The following is a 19,846-nucleotide window of genomic DNA, read 5'->3' on the forward strand; positions in this document are numbered from 1 at the left end:
AAAATTACCCTACAGAGGAAATATCCCTTTCTCTTCAGAACTCAGGCTGAGACATGGCATGAATGGAATAACACACTTATTACATTCTGAACACTGAACATAAAATGCATTGCCTCCCTCTATTCCACTTGATTTGATAATCTAGTACAATTTAGGTCCCTAATAAATTAAATTGTTCGGAAACTTGGTTCACTGCCGAAACTCTGCGCAAGGCTGCGCTGTTTAATGATGCCTTACTTTCTTTCAGTGTTCTATCTTTGGGATAAATAATTCAGCCTAATAAACCCTGTGATCTGCAAGGTTAATTGACACACACACAGTAATTCCCAGCTTGTGCACAGCACCCATATTTATCTGTCTTTTCCAGAGTCCTGTCGCATCACCTAAGCTGTGCAGCTCACCAGCCAGGTTCCCTGCATTGCCATGAGCCCTAATCATTGCAAACATCACTTCTGCTCCTGAACAGCCAAGCGCCTGAGGTCCACAGGCTTGTTCCCTTTCCCCCAAGTGGTTATCTTGCTAGTTGATTTCCAGGAAAATCCTAGGACAACTGGGACTAGACAGACACAAAAAAAAAAAAAAAAAAAAACAAAAACAAAAAAAAAAAAAAAACCAGAATGAAAAAATATTATGAAGATCCACAAATATATTATCTGGGGGATTTATTCACAGGTGATGTGTCCAGCTGTACAGCGAGATGAATGTATTCTTATTAATTATTAAATTGCTCAGATGGTCCTCCTCCCCAAACCTGACGTTTATTGAAAAAAAGTAATTGAAAAGGATTTGTCCAGTTCCACTCCCTGTGTTTGAGTGTTATATAACAGACTACTCCAGCCCTCTGATCCCTCTCTCTCTCTCTGTGCTTTCAGGCTAACACACAGTTTATTGGGTATCAATAAAACATAAGAATTACTCCTGGTATAACAATAGCACCTCTTTGCAACCTTCAGCCTGCATAGCTCCCAGGAATAGCGTGCTAATGAGGGTGTGCAGTGTTTTGGACAGATGCTAGAGTGTTATGCTGGGCTGATAACTGCATCTCCTGGATCCAACACTGCGCTGGGATGACTCATGCCTTTTACTAATTTATAGGAGCAGTCTTCCTTGAAATCCCAATGTAAATATTTTCGCCCCGTTCTCTGTGAGTGACTACGGCCTTGAAGTCAACAAAAGTAATGGGCGCTCTGTGTGGCGTAACATATTCCTTTCAACCCCTGGATGAATTTTGGGCTGTTTTGCTTTGGTTTAATTTTTTTTTCCCAGGGGTATATGAACACAAGGACTACATAGCCTGAAGAGGAGCAAAGGACAGTCCTCAAAGGAACACAAAAAAGGCTGAACCTTAGCTTTGTAAAGAGGGAGGCTGAAGCTGTATCCCAAGCCAGATGGTTTGGACTCATATCATTCTCTAACTTTAGATCAAGGTTCATTTACTGTATGTGTTTCCTTTAGAAAACAGTCCCCAAACAGGATGGTATCCTGTTCACACCTGTCAGGAGTGAGGAAATGAGGATTTTAAAAGTCAGGCAGAGCTCAGAACACTGACTTTTCTCTTTTGTCTGAAGAGGTATTTGCAAGTGTTTCTGTCTTCCTGGCTTGTATTGTTTTTTATGTCCCTGTGTAAGCGAGGGTGTACATGCACTGACATGCCAAGATAAGAATATCAGAGACCCTATTGTAATTTCTAAAGACATTGGGCAAACCTGAGCATGAAGACATGGTTCATATTTTCTCTCACTGACATACAATGCTCTAGCTGAGCACAAAACCAGATTTCCTAATTGCGCGAGCGAAGCCATTTTCTCCGTCTGTTTCAAGCACCTTTGCTTGTAGATCAGTGAGCACTGCTGTCCCCAGTTTGACATCCCCACTCAAGCTCAGAATCCTGCAGGACAGGATGGCACAGCTCACGTAGTCATGGCCCTCTCCACTGATTCTAAAAGGAAGGCAAATGACAAGCTCAGACCATATGCCAGATCTTTAGGTAACTAAAAATAGATGAGAAGATCCCCCAAATTGGAAACGATGAGCAGTGAGCTGTCAGCAATGTGAAGCTGAGATGTAAAATCTGAAAGTCCCATATCCCATTGCTATCATTAATTTCACAAACTGTGACAAGTTTGTATGTGCTGCCAGTAGTTTTATAAGGTAAATGGGAATCTCTTTTCCCTCATGTCTTGTAAGACAGCCATTTCAGGCAGATCCCCTTCCCTCAGATACTCCAGGCAACCCTCTGACCACAAGCTTGTCATCAGAGAGGCTCTACTCTTCCACAGCCTGTGTTAAGGCTACTTCAGGCTTTTGATTGATTTTAATTCTTTTTTTTTTTTTCCTTCTCCAGCTTCAGAAGTCAAAATATTAAAGGACTAAAGTAGGCTGGGAAGGACTGACTCATGGCAAAGGGAAGAAGAATGAAACTGGTATGCAAAGCACCTTCGGACCACTTTCTACTCAACAGCATGTCTGCTGGGTTTGCTTATCTTCTGAAAACTAGCCATGTGCTGGAGGACATTCCCCTAGGAATTGCTTGGTCCTGACAGGCTAACTATCCCAGCATGTGCAGGCAATTTTAGACAGAAGCTCTAAGATCCTGGATTCAGTCTCTAGGCTGAATATCTCTCTTCTCACGGTGCAAGTGCAGCCTTGCTCTGTGGTAAATCACAGCTACTCATCTGAAGCTGGCTGCAGTTTGTTGATAGATAAAGTACTCATAGTCTATATACAGAATGCATGATTTGCACAAAAAATAGAAACAGTTTTTCCTTGTATAAAAACCCCACCCAATTTAAAGGTATTGTCATGACCAAAATCACAGTTAGATTATTACTGCTATCTGAAAGTAGGTTTTGAGGAAGTAATATCATACATATGTCTTTAGGAAGTGTTGCTGAAGCTCCTGCTTTGGGAAACTCTTTTCAACGCACACAATTACAATCTGCCCTCTTATATTTACCACACTCCTTCTCTACAAAAACTCCCAGCAAACAAACCTCAGCAAAGAAACCCCTGCTCAAACAGCATTTTGAAACAATGCCTCGAGGTTTCAGTAACCCTGTTGATCTCATGTAGATTGTACCCTGGTGTTTGAGGGGGACCACGTGCTGTGAGAATGCCCCAGGGCAGACAGAGGTAACAGCCGATGTGCATAGTCTTGTGTTACATATCTATCTAGATGACATGTTTGTATGTCAAAGCTGCCATGACTTCTGAAAATCAGTTTATTATTCCCTTTGAAAGTGCATTTGCCTGTCATCAGGACCTGTGTGCTGATCAAAATTTCAAAGTCACCAGAAGTCTCACAATCCCCACTAATGATGAAAGGGACAAATGAATACGCACTGAAAAACCTGAACTACTGTCCCTGATTTTTTTTTTTTTTTTTTTTGGACATGCTGTTCACACATACTTCTCCCTAAAGGTAGTATGGACTTGTGAATGCTCAGCTTCCACAAAAGCAATGGGTGAAGAAGGTGGTAAAATGAGAGTCTGTACTGGAAGGGGTGAGGAAGGAAATGCAGAAGATGAGAAGGACTGCTGTGCTGGGGAATATACCACGATGCATGTAATTGCTTGGGCCTTGATTTAAAAAGAAATCTGTTTTCAAATAAAACAATGAGATTTTTATGTTTTGACTGACCAAAGCCTTGATGCTGTTCCACAGCATGAGAGCAGCATCCTTCCTTAGAAAGACATCAGCAGTCCCAAGTGGCTATTTCTGCTTTTGTAGTGAGAGAGAAAATGGTAAGAGAAAGAAAGAAAATGAAGTGCCTCTGACAAGGAAACAATGTGCCAGAAGCAACTCCTTTAAATACAGAAAGGCAAAAGGACAGAACTTGATTCATTCTCCATCTGTTTTGTGTTTGTTTGCTGGGGCTTTTTACCATCCAATATTTTACCTTGTATTTATTTCTTTTTCCTCTTGAAATATTGTGCTTTACAGTAAGAAATCATAAAACTGCAGAGGTTAGAGATGCAAGAAGCCTATTAGATCATCTGCTCCACTGCTCTTGGCCAGCAGAGAATTGCTCCCTATGGTACATTTTCCAATGTTTTGTCCAGCCTTGCAAAAATCCTGAGTGACCAGGCTTCCACCAGGTCCCCCAGCAGCTTTTCTACAGCTGATTACATCTTGAAAGATTTACCTGCTACTCAGCCTATGGTTTCATGTTGCTAGTTTCACCCCATTTGGCACTTCTGTTTCTATGCAGTAGTCTAAAGTGTTACCTCCCCTTTGCCATTCCTGTCTTCTGAATCTATACCTGCTTAGCATGGAGTCACAGAAAAGCAGGGCTGAAAGGACCTTTGTTGTTCATACACACAGAGCTTTTAAATCTGTTTTGTAAGACTGTCTGTCTAGATTCCTAGTATGTTTTATTGTTTTTTCTCCTTTTACCAATTTGTCCATGCACAGCAACGCCCCTAACTGGGTGTATTATTCCAGATACATTTGCATTAAAATTATGATGAAAATAGATCTCTATTGCCTTTGATTCAAATATCAAGGGAACTTCACCCTAAAATTGCCATCAGCATTTTTGCAGCCAAACTGTAATGTGCACTTATGTTCAATTGGCCACCCACTCTCATTGCAAAGTGTTTCAGTATTCCTGCTAGCAGTTTGCCATTGACTACAAGTGTTTTGGAGGATTTTGCCTCAGGTATATTTTCATGCTTACAAGTGGAAATTCATCTTGTTATTTTCTTTTGTAATGTCCCCAGACTCTGTAGGCCACTCTGTGTTATTTCCATATTCTGACTTACCTCTCAGGTCCTCCCAGGCCAGGGTCATTTGTGAGAGCCCTTTGTGTACAGCTCATATTTCCTATCTTTTTTTATAAGGATACTAAATCACAGTGTTTCTGACACAAACAATTTCATTGTGGTTTCTTTTTTACTAAATAACTCTCATGTGTTGCCTAGTGCTTTCTCCCTTCCCTATGCATCTTTTGCTTTCCAGTTCAGATTCTTCTTTCTCCTGGAACCGTGACACTGCCCTTTGTACCTATTTTCTATTTTCTCCATTATGCTTTTTTTCATAGGATTTTTTTGTTGTTGTTGTTGTCTTTTGTGTTTTCTGGGCATATTATTTACAGCTGTATTTTAGTAAAATAGAATTAGAAGCAATGATCTGGATCACTGAATCCAGATCTCAATTATTTCAGAGAGCTATGCCATGAAATCCCTTTAAAATATTAATTGAGTTTCAGTTTGATGAAACTGTAAAACCAATTAAGTTTTCTGCTCCTTCTTTTTGTACTACACAGCTATTCTCCAGCTATCCTACTTGGACAGTTAAAATCCTTCTTCAGAATTCCAGACTGAATTTGCTTATGAACGATTTTTAGCTCTTGTCCAGGTGACAATGTAGTCCTGGAGCTTCATTAGCTCTTGTTCCTCTCTATTGCTTTCCCTTTCCCACCTTCAGTATATTTATGAGTGGCAATCAGATTCTGTCTCAGCATTTGCTCTCTAAGTTTATACATGCTAAACTCTGCCATAAGCTGATTGATAAAAGGCAGTGTAAAAACAGCTGGATTAAAGCTACCAAACTTGCAGGAAGTGGAATAAATCTTTTTAGGAAAACATCATGTTGTAACTGTAGGCACTGAATTTATGGTTTATTACCATATAACATATATAAAAGTGTAATTTCTTTTAGACTTCACTTTTGTAGCTGTTTCCATTCCCTGGCTATTCCTACCAGTTCTTCATTTGCCTGGTCTAGTTTAAGCTGCCTTCTGAAACATGAATAATTACAGTTGCATGCAAAAGTCCAGATTAAGTCTCCAAAACAGTTGTGTTCATGTATCAAGTGTAAATAGCTCAACTGGCCTATTTACCTATGGAAATGTCATAGCTATGGTCAGCTGACTGTGTCCACCCAGCTCTTTCTTCTCTGTCATTTCCAGTTAGCAAACTTCAACTAACTCACAGCTGGGTTACTTTTAAGTGGATAAACTCATATGTCGTGCTGTTGCACCTCTGTTCATCTAGACCATGAGTTAACACAGCACTTCCACTCCTTTGGAAGTCTGACCCAGTCCTCATTCCTAGGGTGAAGCCTCCCAACTTCTAATATTCCTTGCTGTTCCTCCTGACTTACTGAATGTCCTGTTTTCCCCAGTGTTTGTATTATTCTGGAGTCCAGTGCCTTTGTACAGCTCCAGTTCATGACCATCTCAAATTCAGAAAGCTTCTTCCACAAGGGGTCCCAGACTTCCTTTGTGGCTGTAAGTCCACTGGTCATAAGCAAGTGTTTTGGGTCTACCTGGTAAAGGGCAACTTTTGGGGTTTCTGCGTACATTTTTTCTGAACTCTAAAATGTTATTTTGTTCCTTCATAAAGCTTCTGTTCACCCTATCTACACAGTTATCACGTCCAAGGTTGGTTGTGCAATGTGACAGTGTCACTTCCCTATTGTACCATAGGATCAACTGTGTTGTGGCCCTATTACAGAATAGTAATCAGTCTCCTGTTATATATGTGTGGTGTTTGAATAAGTAATTTGATTATTTGATACAATCAGATATTTTTGTGTTCTCTCCCAATCATTTGTTGCTTTTAGTACAATTTTATAAACTGAGTTTATAAAATAAAAACTCCTTTGTAAGCAGTATAAAATTTCATATAAAACAAAGTGCTGTTTTTCTCTTTAAAGTATGTCAAAAAACAGCTACAATACTTGTTTGATAAACTTTGTTGTGCAGCAAGGAAAAATGTTAATATTGATAAATACTTAATAATTTGTACCCATTTTAACAGATGTCCATGAGGACTGGACAGGAAAAAAACTAGCAGTACCATTTTCTATTATATAACCATGTCAAATTCGCCAAATTCCAGTCTGAACACCAAAAGTAGCTCTGATATCAGACTATCCTCTTTTGAACTATCTTGTATTTTGGAATTAAACATCAAGGTTTCTAGTTTTAAAGGCAATGTGTTCCTTTGAATTGCTTATTTGTGTATTCTATTTTATATTGCAACAACATTTCAGAGAAATAAAATAAAAATGAAGTATCATTGCTGAAACGTATTTTGAGCAACTTAAATCTTCAAAAAGTTTTTGTGAAGAATTCTGAAGCGTAAGGGTTTCATGGTGAAGACCTTGAAAATTTACATTAATCAGAATTTCTTTTCTCTGCACAGCTTCAATCCCAACATAAAAATGCTCAAAAATTCAGCACAACCTACTGTAGCTAGTAGTCCTGGGTCACTTTCTTACTGAGGACTTGAAGATCTAGACAATAATGTTGAAGATTTTTCTGCCTGTCTGTCTAGACAGATGCAGTTCTTTCTGCCTAAGGATTTGTATAGATTATGCAGCCACACACCCCATCCTGCAGGTGGTTCTCTATAGAGATGAGATGTTTCTTTTCCTAAGATGAGCTGTCAACATGTTTATCTGTAATGGAATCAGTAACAAGCTCAGAAAGAAGAATGAGTAAAACTTTTCTGGTGTCAGGAATATGCATTGTACAGCCTAATTCCAGGCTGCAATTCCAACTGCCTCTTTTGCAAGAAAGTTGCCTTTGTCTTCATTTTCACTTATACCTCATCAATTCATGCGTCAGGTTCTAGAAATTACAATTTCTAATATCCAGCCCCCAAGTGTTTCTGTGGAGAAAACTATTTGTTGAAGGCCTTAATGATGGAAAGAAATCCAAAGCACAACTGATATAAGATGTTTTTGAGCCACATAAAAAAACCAGTAAGGTTAAAAAACAGAAAGAAAATACAATGGGACTTAAGAAGACATTCTTTTGAGTTCTCACCTGTTCTTTGCCTGAAAAACAAGTATGAAATATTAAGTACATATAAGTACCTAGCTCTCCTTTAAACAAAAGCTGTGAGGAAAAGATTTTCAAATGTATTTATTCCCTTTTTCTTCTCTTTTGCTTTTTTTCCCTCTCTTCTAAGTGCTCTCTGGTGTCACAAAAAAAAAAAAAAAATCTGGTCCTTTCATCTTTTGTTCTGTTTCACCTTGACATCAAGTTACAGTGAAGTAATTTGATCATTCTCATTTAACAGTGACATCTGTAAACATCAAAACCCTAGTGTTATTTTTACTAGGTGTTTTCTTTTACATTGGAACAGAATCTTCCCTCTGTACATTTGGACTCCACCCTGACCAACCAGAGGGTACCCACCAGGACAGTCATTAGCTGGGGGCATCATGTTGTCTCACCAACCTCTTCCTGGGAGGTCAGTGCCCACCACTGTGGTCAACAACAAACCAAGACAAATCCCATCATCTTTCTCCGCCTCTGTTTCCCCTTCTGCCCTTTCCCTTCTTTATCCTGCGGCCCCATTCCAGAAGGGAGCAACTTGTATGGTTTGTTTGTGTTTTGCCTGCCCTGGTGGGCTCTGAGCTCAGTTGGGTTCATGGACCTCTAATGACCTGACTAGATGTTCCCAGCTCCTCAGATGCTTTTTTCCCCTCTTGAAAACTGAAGGGGAAAAAATTAGTGAAAGGAATTGGCTGAAATCTGTGCTTTGACTTTCCTCTCCTCCTCCCTGCTGGATAGATATCTCTCTTGGACAGAAGCAGGCTCTGAGTAATGGGGACCATAGTTCAGATGATTTGTAAATGTCTTGCAGTGACAAGTTTGACTTATATCTCAAGTTCTTCTTGTTCTTTTCCTCACGCAGCTGCTCTGTGCCTGCAGACTAGCAGGGCCTCCTAAGCTCATCTTGCAGCACCAGAACCAGCCCACACTGATAAGGTCTTCAACACTTGCCTGATCCAGGTCACTGCACAAAGACATGCCAGCCTGCCAGGCTCATTTGTTATTTTCGGAAGGACCCTCCATGGTTTCTGCACCACTAATTGGCCATGATCCATGTCCTGTTTTATGCATTCATCACCTTCTTCTGCTGCCTGGTCCAAGAGATGCCAAGTGCATCATTTACTGCACAGTACATTGAACTTGGACTTAATGTGAAGAGTATTAGACAGAGATTTGGATTAGGTTTGAGATCAGGATCTCTTTGTGATAATCTCTGCGATTGTTCTTAGCAAATCATCTTACTGCCTACAGTGATGACACTTCTGGAATGAAATGCAGGAAGAAAATATATACAACTCCAGGCAACAGAGTTCCATCAGAGATGGCTTTGGCCCAAGGATTTATGCAAAACAGATTTGTAATATTGCAAATTTGTATTTTTCCTTTCTGTTTCAAGGAGGAAAAAAGCAACAGTTGATACTGCCATGAAGCTGCAAGCCTGAAAGATGGAGGAGTGGAAACTTCAGTGTCTTTAACAATGCTAATCCAAGCCTATGGACCTGTGAACCATATTTGCAATCAAATGCTTGTGAAATACATTGCAGTGGGCTGAATACTGTAAGTCCAACACAGGAAAATTCCTGCAAAAATCAATGGGAATTTTTTTCTTAATCAGGTTTATGGGATTGGTTACTGCTTGAAAAACTACTGTTCTTCATCTCTAAAGACCCTCCCTGATGGGGTCCCCTTCTTTACCTGCTGCACTTCTTTACATCTATGAGATCACTGTGCTACGTGGATTGTGACATGTGTATAGAGGACTGAGAGATACTGGGACTCAACAGTGGAGCTGGAAAACCTGGTTGGGCTCTTGTGACTGCACAAGTAAGGGGCTGTGCATGTGCCTGAGCATGGCCTGACATCATCCCCATTCCCAGACCTGCCACTCCATTGTCAGCCTCTGATGATAATACAGGCATCCCAGACAGAAACTGCTGCCTCTAATTTTAAAAGAAATTCTGTGTCTGACTTCAGCTTTATTCTGAGATAAAAGTAGAAATGCTCAAACATTTTGTCTTGTACTTGGTTCGCCTGTCCAATCAAACAGAAATTATTACTGCGGTATTTGTATGGCTGCCTCAGAAGCCAAAATCTTTATTAACTCACTCTCTTGCTAAAATCAAGAAGGCAAATCTCTCAAACAGTCTTTTATACCCTCCAGGTCCATCATGTGTCTAGTTTAACAAGAAAAAAAAAAGGAACAAGAGGGTAGATGATATTCTAATGGGTAAAGCAACTACCCTTTGCACAAGTGGCTTTTAGGCCTGAGCATATGCATTTGACATGCTCATTTTCTTAAACTGTTTATTTTCATGGATCTCTCCTCTGTGGCTGACATTGGAATCAGTTCTGTCTTATCATCATTGCCATGGTTACCTTATCATCATTATTGTATATATGTGTTGCTATATTACTATTGCAGATGTCTTACCAAAATTCCCTAAAGCAAAATGATCCCAGAACTTAATCTGTACACATCCTAACTACTAAGCATTGATATCTTTTATAATCTGTTTCCCAGCTAAAACAAAGATGGCTTAAACTTCTCTGCTGAAATAAAGCTGTTTGCCCTTTCTGGGTAGAGAAAAAATTACTCCATGCATCATCCTCAGCATAAGCCAATTCCTTACATCAAATGCAAAAAAACCTCCCTCCTACTTAACTGAGACTCTCAGAAGCCTGATTTGCCTTTATTTCCACTACTACATTGCTAAAAATCACAGGATTATTGATAGCTGCAGCAGGGAAGGCATGCCAGCCTCTGAAATGAGGCTATCATGAGATAGCAAACACAGAGATCATTATAGCAGGGTAGGACACATCTCAAAGCCCAGGACAGAGAAAAGTTTGAATATGGGATGAGAAACATCTTTGCTGGGGTACCATGCCACAGAGCCACAAAAATTATCCTACGAAAACAGACTGAGAGAGTTGGAATTGTTCAGCCTGGAGAAGAGAAGCCTCCAGGGAGAACTTACTGTGGCTTTTCAATACTTAAAAGGAGCTTGTAAGAAAGATGGAGACAGACTTTACAGTAGGGCCTACAGCAACAGGACAAGGAGTAATTTTTAAAACCAAAAGAGGGTAGATTCAGACTAGATGCAATGAAGAAATTTTTTATCATGAAGGCAGTGAAGCACTGGAACAGGTTGACCAGAGAGGCTGTAGGTGCCTCATCCCTGGAAACGCTTAGGTACAGGCAGGATGGAGCTCTGAGCAACCTGATGTTGTTGAAGACATCCCTGCTTATTGCATGGGGGGTTGGACTAGATGGCCTTTAAAGGTGCCTTCTGACCCAAACCCTTCAATGATTCAATGATTCTAGGCAGTCCTTCAGAACAAAATTGGGAAAAGTCCAGATGCTAATACCTGGTTTTAATCCAAGTTATGTATTAACTTCTAATTGACAAATGAATGTAGAACTCTTATTCTAAAGAGTTACTGTAACTTAGCTTAGCAGTAACTACCAGATTTCCCATCCCATTTATCTTTATTATAAGAATCAATCCTTACTACTTATAAGAACCAATCCTTACTTCAAAGCCAAAGGCAGAGGCTTTGAATATGTTATGATAATGAATGTCATTACGAGGTTAGAGTACAGTGGTGTGAAGAAAGTGATTCACCACTGGGAAAATACAAACAAATAAATTTGTTGGATGATACATTGCCTAGATGCATGATTCTAGGTTTATAAACAAGGGGTTATATATTTTTCCACAACTATAATCTAATATTACCAAACTGGAGAATACCAAATACAGGTAAGATATTTATAATAATTCCAATGATAAGAGAAATGAAACCTTCAAGAAATACAAGTAAATAGGAGAATCTCTAATAAGAGAGGACAAGATAATAGTAATTTAGCAGTGAATTTTTTCTTCTTAAGCTAAGGATTACTGGCAATTTGTAAGTGCAGCTAACTGACCATCTTCTAAAGTGGAAGTGGAAACTGGGAAAAAAGGTCATCGTGATACAGCAAGTATACAGACCATCATAATTTTTAACCAAAGTCAAATAAGACAACACTTGTCTTGTCACGTGTTCAGATTGCATGTCACTACCCACACCTTACAGTGATCCCGTCATCCCACTACACCTGCAGCTATGGGGCATGGAAAGAGCTACTGTTACATGGTAAAATTCTCATAGCATTGTAGGGATATTGCTCTATCCTCTGCTGACATCCAGGAAGTTTTCTCTGAATGTTTATTATAGCCATTGCAGCTTTGGGATACCTCAGCTGAATGATTGCTAACTTGGGAGTATCTTGGCATTGGAAGAGGGTCATCATTTCAGGATGGCAGAGGCAGCAGGGCTCTTGCTGCCAGCCAGTCTCTCCTGGAGCATCACTGAGGGGCTGAGTGTGGAGGGGTAGAATTCTCCCAATAGAGACAGCCTTTTAGCTTAAAAAAATAAATTCCTTAGGCAGCAGTCATTTTTTTATCTTTACCATCCGTCTGGGAAATGTGGATTGTGTTGATTACACCAAACAACCTTCCACGGTCGATGCTCTCTAGGAAACTGCATTGATGTTCAGGCTGGGTTGCCTCCTCCCTGTAGCAGAAGCTGGAATTCCCCAGCTGGTGAGATGCTTTTCTTTCTCCAAGATTCACTGGAGTGAGTTCAGAAGAGGGACATGAAGATGCTTCCCAGATGCACTCCAGTATGTCAAAATCTCTTGTGTACTGGCAGCCCAGACCTGAACCTAGCACTCCAGACATCCCACCAGGGCTACACAGAGAGGATCACCTCCCTCATCGTGCTGGCAATGTTCTTTGCAATTGGACTACTGTGCACATCCACCTCCTTTTCCACCACCCAGGCTGAAGCATCCATGAGACAAACTGGTGACTAACATGCAGCCTGTCCTGGTTGTTTAGGAAAACACAGTTTGTAACCTGAATTGAAGAGCTCTGGTGAATCCCACAACATAATAATTGAGTTAAATGCAAATTACTTCATCATTGATGACGTTTCAACAATGCATGTGCTCTTATAAACTAATTGAAATTTTAAGAACCCTGGTTTTCCTTGGGTGCAATTGGGCTTTTCCAAATGCCTGGTGCTTTGCACCATCTGCATGCAGGGTCATGTGTGATTACCCAGACCCTGCACTTGAGAGGAAGCTTTATGAGCTTTGAGATCAGCTCCAGATGGTAGCTCGGCGCTCTCTTTTTCCCAACACCCATGGGATGCCTGGCTAGCAGGAAGTGGATGCAGCCCAAGGCAGCACAGGGCAGAAGAGGAGAGCAGGTTTCTCAGCAGGGCTGTGGGCAGAGCTGGCTGTGACAGACCCTCAGGGATGGGCTAGAGGAGAGGCATGAAGTTCCTACAAAAGGTCAACTGCCCCATGCCTGAAAATTATCAAGAGGGCTTGCTTATTATGCAAGCCTCAAGAGGGCTTGTTAATTATTATGTTTATTATGGTAAGATGCTCTAGGATAGCTTGGTGTGAAATGAGTTCGTTTGTTAAAAGTGACCTTAAAATGTGAAATGCAGAGCCTGGTTCTCATCTCAGCACCTTCTTCAATCAGTAACATCAGGGAGACACGAGAGGCCATCTCAGATTTGCGATGTGCAGCATCAGCATCAATGAGGTGGAAATTAGTCTAAGGTTCACAAACATTTGGGACTTGTTTTTTAATTACCTTTGTCTTCATAAAACTATTAATGATATTTATTTAGATTATCTCCACTTGGTCCTTCCAGGAGTATGTATTCCATGAAAAGGAAGGAATGGAAATTTACCTAAAATGCTGCAGAGAATCTAGAATTATGGCTGTAATTTGAGTGGAAAAAAAAAAAAAACCTGACAAATGTTGCTCATCTCTATTAAAAGATACAAAGAGAAAAATAATTTTACAGGCTTGGGTTTCATTTTAAAGAACAACTTTTTGGGTGAAAACAGCTTTTGGATCAGCCAAGGCTGATGTTTCATGATCCTGCTGTGCCTGTACCACCAAGTCCTGGAGACTCACAGGGGTTTAACCCATGGCTGCAGCTCCTCAAGATGGCCAGCCTTGGCAGCAGCTTAGCATAGCATGTTGGAGCTGTGTTCTGTTCAGGTCTTACTTTCTTATTAAAAATTTAGGTAGCTCTATTTTGCTCCATCTTAAACAAGACAGTGACCCTGAATTTTGTAGCAGATCTCCAGATGTGGTCTTCTGTAGGAAAAAATTTGGGTCCTTCTTGTATTCATTAAAAATAAAGGAGAAAAACCCCTTACCACCAAGGATAGTGGCGTTTATCAGCTCCATTTTGCTTAGCTCAGCTGAATTACTGTCTGCCAAATGAGCAAACTTGAAAGATACATTTTCCCCCATCTCCTTCAAAAGTCCTGTGTCATTAGAAATGCTTTAAAATTGCAGGTAGAAAAATATCATCTTGGGTCTCCACTTTGACCCCTTAGCTTTACAGAATTCCTTATTATATTATTTTTGACTGTTGCCTTTTCTAACATGGCCATACATATCCAGAGCTTTTTGTTCAGACAAATGGTCTTTCTACACTATTGCTGAATTATCCTTATTAACTTATTATTAAATTTAACTTTCCAGTGTTTTCTTTCACTTTTCTAACTTCCAGCAAAAGGTGTTCCTAAAACTATAGATGAATTACAGGAACTGCTGGCAAAGCAATATAATAGCCAGAGGGAGGGGGGAATGCTTAGGGCAACTTCTACCCTTGTTGGTTAAGCAGAACTTCCACTGACATCCTGAAACAGATGAGGTCCTGATAAAAACAGTCATGACTGACTGTTGTGCTATCTGGCTGCATTCTAGACTTTTAAATGAATTTGAAAGCAGCCAGGCATCTAATCTTTTTCAAAGGAACAGCCAAGACAGAAAAGAATTTTGCTATGCCGTTTTGGGGCTAACAGTGGGCAGTGAACAAAATGCTGATCAAGCATGGTGTAATACCCATGTCCTTGTAGAAGACATTTATATTACCTATAGGACACATTCATATTACCCACTGTTGCCCACTTAAAAGCTTAACAAGTACTTTACATTCCTGTAGGAGGTATGGAAGATGTGTGGGATGGACTGGTCTATGGAAGTATCAATTTTTGCCTGGTAGCAAAAGAAGATATCCAGAAAAACTAAGATAGAACTGGCAAATGTCTTTTCAGGGACAAATCTGGGAGAACTGGATCCCAGCACTAATTTAATTTTTGGTAAGAAAAAGAAGCACAGCTCAAGGTTGTTTGACTTTGATAGAAATGTGCAGGTATTTGAGGTGCTCCTAAATCAGTGCTTGAGATCAGTAATATTCTGTGGCAATCATGGTCAGGAGTTGAACATATAGGTGATGAATAGGAGAATCCTGTAACAGTTTGATCAAGGTCTCTTCCCACACCCACTTGGTGTCATTGAGTTGTGAGACTGAATTTTGTGAACTCCACAGTGCTGCAGCTGCTCTACACCTGTCTTACCCACCTCACAGCTTGTTTCACTCCCTCTGCATAACGTACTGAGTTTCTGCCACCATGTGCCAAGTCTCCTTTTCTTCATACTGAGTCAATGGGGGGCAAGGATGCAAATTAATAGATTCAGACACTTCTTCCTTTATCCTCTGAAGGCCCCTAATCCAGAGGTGATTGATAGCAGTGGAGGAAGTAACGGCATCAGACCTTGATTTGAGAGTGACTCTGCTGAAGAACAGGGGAGCTGTACATCTGCGTGGGATACACATCTGTGACACCAAAGGAATAAGTCCCATTATCTGTCATCTTGGACTCCATGGACATGGTTTTTCTTCCAGCAAAATATTAAATTCTCCAAGTAAGAAAAATCCTTTCACCATATCTTTGCATCTAAAACCATTTGTTAAGGGATTCGTTTTAAAGCCAGAGAGAACTATTATTCTCTGACCTCTTATTTTGAAGAGAATACACAAGGTAGATTAAAGTGTTATTGTTGCTTGATCAAATAATGTACTTGAATGTTTGTTGGGAAAAAGGTTTTCCAAAATACAGAAAAGTGTATAACAATAAAATACAGAAAAGGGTATAACTGTTCATAACACAGTGTCAGACCTCTTGATGAATTACAGAATGTCACCCAACTGTGATTCCTCTTGCTTAAACCACAAATTGTGTTTGCATACATTGTGTAGGCTCAGTATTTTCCCGTAATATAGGCATATGGAAAAGAAAAAATGAACCAAAATGAAACAAAACAAGCAAAGAAGACACATTTGTACTGCTTATGAAAGCAATCAGGACCACAATTATCTAGTGCAATTCTATTCAGATACCTAAATAAAAGGTAAATTTGTTTTTGGAATAAAAGTGGTTTGTGCTTATGAAAACAAAACATGCCCATGTATGCCTCAGAAGACTAAATAGAGAGAGAGCAGTAAATGTACAGAAGGAAAGAGGACACCCCTATGTATGACATTCTCTTCAGTAGATTCACTAAGGTTTCCTGGCCACTGCCAGCCAAGCTCCAATGGGATTTGCCTTGTTTGACTGAGAGGTCTGCAAATTAGTGAAGGTTAATTGCAATTAATTGACTGAAGCTGAGCACCCACGGGTCTCAGGATGAAGAGAAGAAAAGCCCCTCCAGAGGCTGGTTCATGCATTCCAAGGTAGGAGTGTAAAAGAACTGAAAGGATCACAGTCAATGTTACCCCACCAATCATTACCAAAAGTCTGCGATATGGGCAGGAGATGTTTCCCCACTCCAAAGACAGTTTTTAGAGGTATCCCAACACCTTTAAGCCATATCCTTAGCCATGGAAAGCCTAAGAGCTCAAGTCAGATTTCAAAGGATTTGGTATATGAATAATAGGGAATTTGGAGCTAAAGCATGATTAAGAGCCCTAGGTGGGGCTGCAATGTGGGGGTAACTTCAGACAGACTTTATTACTTTGCTACCTGGATATATCCTTGGTTAATTCCTGCAGCTCCTACACTTGTATTTGCTGCAGATGATCTTCTTTACTGTGCCTTTTATCACTATGTGATCAAATGTTTCTTTGAAGAACCTTTTTTATTTAGGGACCAAGAACACAGGAAGCCTTTTCCGTAGCAAAATTTGAAACCTCTTTTTTCAGCTGGAATACTGCCCAAAGAGGTTGCCTGTCTTGTAGCCTTGACCCCAGGCCATGCAGCAGTTTGCTCCACCTGCTATTTCTAGACTACAGCTTAAAGGATTTCTTGTCATCTTTTTACCTCTGACTCACAGCCCCAAAGTAGGCTCTCAAATATTTGCATTAAAACCCCCACACTATGTGTCTTGATCTTCACATGAGCCCGTAACTACTGCTGAGTAAAGGAGCACTTACTCAACACCTCCTCATGGAAAACTACTGCTTTTTCCAGTGGTTTCAGTAAGGTTTTGGAGTTAGGCAAGCTCCCTAGAAACCACTCAAACTTACTCATAACAGTAAAATACCAAATTCTTTTCTGGGCCTTACAGACTTCTTAGTGTCAGCAAAGTTTCAGCGTGTGTAAGACTTTTGTGTAATGAACCATGCTAGCATGTAATATTAATTTTGTGGCCTTTCAACCTCTTCCATCCAACCTTCCTTTGTTTGCCATGCTTACCTGTCCTGTGATCCTTAAACATAGAAAGAAATCTCCTTAGGTCAGAGGCCTGTCAATCAGTTAAAGTCTCTAAAGTGCAACAGACTTTTAACAGCTCTGTATTAATAATGAATCACATTTGCTTTCTAGATGTGCAAACACTTACTGGAGTCTTCTCTCCTGTGTGTCAGGGGGGGTAGGGACACACTGTATCCAAAGAGCTAAAAACCACTACTAAGATGGCAATGTCAGCTGCTGTAGCCCAGCTAGGACAGGAAGGACAAGACCAACCTCCTGTCTACTAGCAGCAAACTTTTGATCATAGAAGTCCCTCCACAGCTTCAAGGCATTAAAATGGGCATAGAGCCCAGCATGTCCAGTTTTACTGTGGTGGTACTTAGAGACTCAAGTTTCACTACATCAAAGGGAAGTCAGACAGTTATCAGCATGGATGTTTTTCCTGAGGTAAGACAACCCCTATTCCTTCTCCTTTCCTTGTTGAATTTAAAGAACTCAGGCAAGAGCTCACTTCAAAGACAGGTAGGTGAGGAAACAGAGGGAATATTGACTTTTAAAGTAACTTCTTGCCTCTATAGGATTAAGGAAGTTGGATAGGTAGATAGTCACCTTGTCTTCCTCAAAATTGTCCTCTTCTCCTGAGTACTGAATATTTTTCTTCTGGTTTCATCTCCTATCCCAACATACAATCCATCAGTCTCCTCAGAGGATAATCCCCTGACATGGCAAACACAGGGGAAAGGAAGAGACCAAGTAAGATCAGCCCCACGGGTCTCCCTGCAAGATGGTTTGAGGCAACCTTGACCTTCCTCTTTATCACCGTGCCCCAGTCCACACCCAGCTCCAGTGCAAGTGATGGATGGGTGGTCAAGACACAGTCAGACCAGGGCAGAGTCCCCAGGGAACAGGGCTGAGAGGGTTCATGTTTCCACCATGGAGGAGAAGTGTAGGGATATACAGCTCATCATCTGGGAAATGTACTCTGATGGCAGCAATAGTTCTCCATTGACATATTAAGAACCACAGCAGACTCCTGCTCTGCTCATTGTGTTTGCTGGCATTTCCACTGGCATTTCCATTTCTGCTGCATTCTGAGACTACCTTGTCTGTTCATGTTTAGGACACAGCCAGTGCCTGTCTTGCCAGTTACCCATTCTCTACAACACATTCTGCTTTTATTTTAGCTCAAGTGATTTGTATTTCATGATAGCCCCATCATTTTTGGAGTTTAGCAGCTATCTTCTCTTTGAGTCATGTTTTTCTGCCTGCTATGGGTCAGTCTCCCACCATCCCAGAGTGCTTGGGTAGCCCAGGTGGGTAACTGTTCCTGTGGGTGGACAAAATTTCCAAAAGCAATAAGGCAGGCAAGCACTTGCAATGAGTCCACTATGACCTTCGGACATCCCACCTTTGAGTATTGCAATTCCTCCAGCCATCAGCTATCTTGAGAGGCTTGACACCCTGACTACTGCCAACTGTCCTCCTGTCTCTCCTCATGCTGCTGGCCATACAGCATGGGAGCTGTTGGAAGCAGCAATTTCAGGAAAATTTAAGTCATTTTGTAACTTTAGTCAGACATTAGATGCTGCCTGGTTACAGCTCAGCAGACTCTCACCTGCATTTCAGCACCGTCACATCTCCTTCTGCATTGGCCACCATTGTGTATAATTTCCACAGTGTGTACAATAGCATGCTGTGAGCAGAAGATAAACTCTTCATCCACACATGTGTTTGCTATAGCTTTAGGAATCACCCCACTGTGTACTAACAAGAGAATTAAAAAATGAACCTCAAACATAAAGATGTGAAAACAGCCATCTGATCCAGAAAGGAAGGCTTAAGCTCTCCCTGCTCTTTCAGCCCCTGAAACAGCCTGAAAATTGACTGACCTTGCAGTGTATGAATGTTTGTTAACAAACAGAGGCTTTGCTGGCCCAGGGAGGGAAGGGAGCTCTTGAGTATTGTTTCTCCTTCCAGAGGTGCAAAACCAGTGCTGTTAGTAGCTGCACCTCAGCTGATGGTAGCTGCTCTGACAAAACACTCTAGGTAATATTTTTCATAATATTTTCCTTCTCATACATCCCAAGACTGTATTTGTCTTTTCTTAATTATGGCTTTTCATTAACTACTCATCTTTATTTCTTCATGACTGATTACCCCAGGTTCTTTCCCTGCACTAGTCTTGTCCACTCATGGATAACCTGTTTTGTATTTGCATCTGCAATTCTCTTAATTGTGCTGAGCCTATACTTGCCATATTTCATTCTTTCCTAACAGCTCCCCTAATTCATCCAGGTCATTGCACTAGATCCTAGATTATTAATGACTGTCCCAGAGTGTTAGGTCATCACTGTACTTATATTTCTTCCACTTCTTTCTATATGTTTCTCTTAAATATCTTAAGAAACACCATGACTCTGTGACGCCCAGCCCTTGGGCAGGAATGGGGCATGGGGAAGGCAGAGGCAGTAAGTGATTTTAACAGACAGGAGATTCA

Source organism: Vidua macroura, chromosome 3, assembly GCF_024509145.1.
Source record: "Vidua macroura isolate BioBank_ID:100142 chromosome 3, ASM2450914v1, whole genome shotgun sequence".
Classification (NCBI taxonomy): domain Eukaryota; kingdom Metazoa; phylum Chordata; class Aves; order Passeriformes; family Viduidae; genus Vidua; species Vidua macroura.